Source organism: Leptonychotes weddellii, chromosome 2 (genome assembly GCF_054177405.1).
Source record: "Leptonychotes weddellii isolate Sample4059 chromosome 2, ASM5417740v2, whole genome shotgun sequence".
Lineage (NCBI taxonomy): Eukaryota > Metazoa > Chordata > Mammalia > Carnivora > Phocidae > Leptonychotes > Leptonychotes weddellii.
In genome coordinates, this window is record NC_138370.1 from 47,546,470 (window position 1) to 47,552,469 (window position 6,000).

General features: G+C 36.5%; 1 protein-coding gene across 2 annotated transcripts in view; it reads right to left on the reverse strand.

The window, feature by feature from the left end:
• The window catches only part of GALNTL6 (polypeptide N-acetylgalactosaminyltransferase like 6), a 956,008-nt gene that overhangs the window by 682,784 nt on the left and 267,224 nt on the right, over window positions 1-6,000 (reverse strand). The window lies entirely within an intron of this gene.

A 6,000-nucleotide genomic window follows, 5' to 3' on the forward strand; every position in this document is an offset into this window, starting at 1 on the left:
AGAATAGATGGCCAACACATACTTGTATAATCTGAGATACTTTCTGATTTCAAAGTGATCTAATCTATAAATGTGACTTTGGCTAAACTCTTTAGTATACATCTTTCTATCATCCCAAATATCTGAAATAGATAATTCCTGATTCTTTAGAGAGATAAAATAATTAGTAGTCAAGAGCACAAATTCTAGTGTCTCACTTTCTTACTCTATAAAATAAGAATAACAGAACTTATCCCACATATTTGTAAGATGAAGGTAAGATTTACTTGTAAAACAGCCATCATAGTACTTAGCACACAGTAAATGTACATAAATACACACACACATATTCAACTGATGGAGAACTTAATTATATTTTCAATTTTAATATAAAAATCATAGATTTTCAAGTTAATATTTTGTCAAATACAATAAAGCTATTACAGAAAAACTTAATGTAAAAATTAGTAACCTTATGTATCTAGGAAAATAGATTGCTTCCATTCAAAGTCTTGAATATTCTGGTCTTCCCAACTGCTATAAACTTTTAGACCTTTAAAATTTCTCTAATATAACTACTCTAAAAATGAATTGTAAAAAATGACCATAAGGGATTTCTGGTTTCAACTTAAGCCTATAAGGAGTTTGAAAGTTGTCACCCTTGTCCTTACTACAAGACTGAAACTAAGCAAACTTTTCTTGGACCATCAAAGAATTGAGGCTTCAAGGGAAACCATCACCCAAAAATGACAGGCGAATAGAAAAAGCCACAGCCAAGATCTCTTTACTTGGAACAGAAGATGCAGGACCCATAAACAAGCAATAATTAAATGATAATTTTGATGAATTGATGGAAACTAAGTATGGACCATCAGGAGATTCAGAAACACTTGGATTTCGAGTCCCTGGATTTAGGAGTCCCCATCCTTTCCTGGGTTTTACTTCCAGGAAAGAAGGTATCGTGTCATTATGTTGAAAAGCCATAAAGATCCTCTTATGGCTCTGTTGGAAGAGAGGAAAAGCAACATGTGTAAAATATGCCTATATTGTTCTCCATAACAAATACCTACTCTCCAGGGGAAAAGAGAGACTGACTACCAGAGACTTATCCAACTTGGGGAAAGCGCATTTCCCTGAGGATTCCAGTTTACTCTAACTTTCTTGTATCATGTAAGCAGAAGCGAAGAAAGCCTTGTGAAAGTCACATTCCACGGAAAGGCCCACTAAAAGACTGGGATTTAATTGTAAGGTTATAGGACACTTGCTTTCCCCCATCCTTACCACCATACCAACAGGGCTCAAGTGTAATAACTGGATTATAGTTGAAAGACACGGTTCTACCCAAAGAGCAGTTTTCTCAGGGAAGCCCAAAGATAGAGGAGAGACCAAAACAGGGAACAGGGACACTAGAGGAACTTGAAGTTCCTGACCTGGGCAGCTAGAGTAAACATTAAGTACAACCCAATACTTAGCCACATAAACATAAAACCTGGTAGTAGAGACCTATTTATCTCACTTCCTATTATCTTATATATTGTGTCTGGCTTTTGACAAAAAAACCTGAAAGGTATGCAAAAGGCTAAAAAAAAAAAAAAAAGGAAGCAGCAGCAGCAGTCTGAAGAGACAAAGCAATCATCAGAACCAGATCCAGAGATAACATAGATTTTTCAATTATCAGAAAGTGAATTTAAAATAACTATTGTCTTAAAAGTTCTAATGGAAAAAGCAGACAATATGCCAGAATACATAGGAAATGTAAATAAAGGTGGAAACTCTGGGAAAAAATCAAAGGGAAATGCTAGAAATCAAAAACATTAATAGAAATGAAGAATGTCTTTGAACCTCATCAATAGATTGGACATGGTCAAGAAAAGAATCAGGGGGCATAAAGCTATATGGAGACTTCCACCACTGACATTCAAAGAGAAAAAAAAAAATGACAAAAAAAGAAAGAAAAGTAACAACTGAACTATGGGAGAAAAAAATTTTTGAATTAATAATCACTGAGAATTTTCCAAAAATAATGACAGATACCAAACAAAAGATCCAAGAAGCAACAGAAGAAAGTAACAAGCAGGACAAATACCCAAAAATCTATACCTATACATATCATATTCAAACTTCAGAAAAACTGAAGATAAAGAGAAAATCTTTTAAAAAGCCAGAGCAGGAGTGAGGGGTAAAAGTTCTGTGCCCAATTCCAATGGATGTGGCTTTTTCCCCATATCCAGCAATTCTCCAACACCAGCTGAAGTCCCACAGTTCAACTCAATTCTGATACTATCTCCCAGAGATAGCACCAATTCCACACGTTAAGGGTTCAGTCCTACGTGAATGCCCCTCACTACAGATGTCAGTTACAAGCCCAAGTCCTTCTGACCCACTGGCTAGAAATCAGAGATTCCTACACCTCCTCCTTGGGTTGATTAATTTGCTAGAGTAGCTTACGAAACTCAGGAAACCCATTTACTCACTAGATTACTGTTTTATTTCAAAGGATATTAAAGGATACAAATCAACAGCCAAACGAAGAGATCTACAGGGCAAGTCCAAAACAAAAACTTTCTGTACCCATGGAGTTTGGAGCCTAGCATGGTGGCATGTAGAAGCATTCTGGTTCATTAACCTGAAGTTCTTCAAACTTCCTCTTTTTGAGTTATTACGAGGCTTCATTATATCAGCATGACAGATTAAATCACTGGCCCTTGATGATTTATTCAACTTCCAGCCCCTTTCCTCTTCTTGGAAATCAGGGAGTGGGACTGAAAGCTCCAACCCTCTATTTGTTATTGGTTCCCCTGGCAACCAGCCCCCATTCTTTGGTGCTTTCTTTTTTTTTTTTTTTAATTTTTTGAAGACTTTATTTATTTGAGAGAGAGAGAAAGAGAGAAAATGAGCACAAGCAGGTGGAAGGGCAGAGGGAGAGGGAGAAGCAGACTCCCTGCTGAGCAGGGAATCCAATGGGGGGCTTGATCCCAGGACCCAGGAATCATGAGCTGAGCTAAAGGCAGACACTTAAACAACTGAGCCACCCAGGCACCCCTCTTTGGTGCTTTCCAAAAGTTCCCTCATTAAAACTTTGTTGTGGTGTAGAGGGGCTTGCTATGACTAACATAACACGCATTTCACCTTCATGGCTTTGAAGTGTCTTCAGGAACCGAGGACAAAATATTATAACAAAAGATGTTCCATTGTTCTTACCACTCAGGAAATTCCAAAGGTATTAGGAGCTGTGAGCCAGGAACCATGGGAAAGACCAAATATATATGAGAAATATATATATATATCATATCCGAATGACCAAACATATATTTCTTATAAATCACAATATCACCAGGGAGTGTGGCAACATCTTACCTACAGAGGAACAGGGATAAAACTTTTCTCTAAAAGTCAATTTTGGTCAGAAGCCATGAAAGCAAGAAGGAAAGGGAGTGAAATACTAAAAGTATAAAAAGAAAAAAAAAAAAAAGAAACACCAACATAAAATTCAATATCCAGTGAGATTATTTTCCAGAGATGAAGACGAAATAATGACTTTTTCAGACAAACAAAAACTGAGGAAATTCATTGCCAATAGATCTGCCCAGCAAGAAATGTTAAAAAATTCTTCAGACAGATGGAAAATGATATAGTTAAGAACTCAAATTTGTATAAAGGAAGGAAGAACATCAGAGCAGGAATAAATTAGGGTAAAATTGTTTTTTCTTATTTTTAATTGCTCTAAGAAATAATGGTTTATTTAAAATATTAATAGTAATGTATTGGATAAATATAGCATATGGATGTGAAACAAATGATAGCCATATCATAAGTGAAAGGAGGGAAGAATTGAGAAAAGTCCATTATAAGAATCCTGAGTTACATACAAAGCAGTATACCATTATTTTAACGGTGGACAAAGATTACTTAAAAATTAATAATGTAAACTCCAGGACAACTAATAAAAATTTTAAAAGAAGTAGACCTCGGGGCGCCTGGGTGGCTCAGTCGGTTAAGCGGCTGCCTTCGGCTCGGGTCATGGTCCCAGGGTCCTGGGATCGAGCCCCACATCGGGCTCCCTGCTCAGCAGAGAGCACGCTTCTCCTTCTCCCTCTGCCTGCTGCTCTGCCTTGTGCTCTCATTCTCTGTATCAAATAAATAAACAAAATCTTAAAAAAAAAAAAAAAAGGAGTAGACCTGATACCTAAGACAGGAAATAAATTGAAATTATATTAAATAATCAAAACTAGAGAAGGTAGGGCGCCTGGGTGGCTCAGTCGTTAAGCGTCTGCCTTCGGCTCAGGTCATGATCCCGGGGTCCTGGGATCGAGTCCCACATCGGGCTCCCTGCTCGGCGGGAAGCCTGCTTCTCCCTCTCCCACTCACCTTGCTTGTGTTCCTGCTCTCGCTCTCTCTCTCTCTCTGTCAAATAAATAAATAAAATCTTAAAAAAAAAATGAGAAAACTATTATTTAAAAAAAAAAAACTAGAGAAGGTAGAAAGGGAATGGAAAATTACTGCAACAGACAGAAAACAAACATGGTAAATAAATACACCAATTAAATGACAGACTGTGAGTGGGAAATCTCTGTACTTTCCTATCAATTTTGCTGCAAATCTAAAACTACCTTAAAAGATAATGCATATAAATAAATAAGTGAATGAGTGAATAAAAATATAATAAATAAATAAATTAATTAATTAATTAACAGGCAAACCAACCAACCAGTTAAACAAAGAAACAAAAATTAACAACAAATACCCACACAATGGAGATAATTCAAAGGGACGCAAGAACCAACTGCAACTCTTCCCAAATAGCCAAGCTAAAACAATGTGAACACAAAGTAAAGAAGATAGTATCAGATTAGAACACAATGTATTCATTAAATGTCCACGAGACCATACTGATATAAATAAATTACTGAATAAGTATATAAAGTAGAAAGAGACAAATATTCTGTGTAGAGAATTCCAAATTATTTATATAGATTTCCCACCCTCAAGTAGGTGGAACATAACTCGCCACTCCTTAAGTGTTGGCATAGTGACTTTGTTCCAAGGAGTACAGTATGAAGGGTTAGGGTTGGATGTAAGAATTTTACAGTGGGAGAAACCTGACAAACATGCTTTTAGCCAGATGATCAAGGTCACCAAACATTGATAGTGATGAGTCTTATCAATTGTGGTATTGATAGGTGGTCATATCAAATGTGGTATTGAAAACAGTGGTATTCTGTACCTTGATATGATGTCATGAACATGGCACTTTACCTCAATGATCCTCCTCCCTAAAATCCATAACCCCAGTTTAATTATGAGATAAACAGCAGACAGTTCCCAATAGAGGGCCATTTTACAAAATACCTAACCAGTACTTCTCAAAACTCTAAAGGTCATCAATAATAATAAGTAAAGTGTGATAAACTGTCACAGCCAAAAGGAGCCTAAGGAGACAGGCTGACTAAATGTAATGTGGTACTCTAGAATGCATGCTGGCACAGAAAATAGCTATTAGGTAAAAAATTAAGTAAATATTAATACAGTATGGACTTCAGTTAATAAGAATATATTGATATTGTTTCACTAATTGTAATAAATGAATCCTGCTAATGCAAGATGTTAGTAATAGGAGAAACTGTTCTGGGGTTATGAGAACTCTGTGTACTCTCTTTGCAATATTTATACAAATCTAAAACTGTTATAAACATGAAGTTTTTTTTTAAATTTTTATTGTTATGTTAATCACCATACATTACATCATTAATTTTTGATGTAGTGTTCCATGATTCATTGTTTGTGCATAACACCCAGTGCTCCATGCAGAACGTGCCCTCTTTAATACCCATCACTAGGCTAACCCATCCCCCCACCCCCTCCCCTCTAGAACCCTCAGTTTGTTTTTCAGAGTCCATCGTCTCTCATGGTTCGTCTCCCCCTCCAATTCCCCCCCCTTCATTCTTCCCCCCTGCTATCTTCTTCTTCTTCTTCTTCTTCTTTTTTAACATATAATGTATTATTTGTTTCAGAGGTACAGGT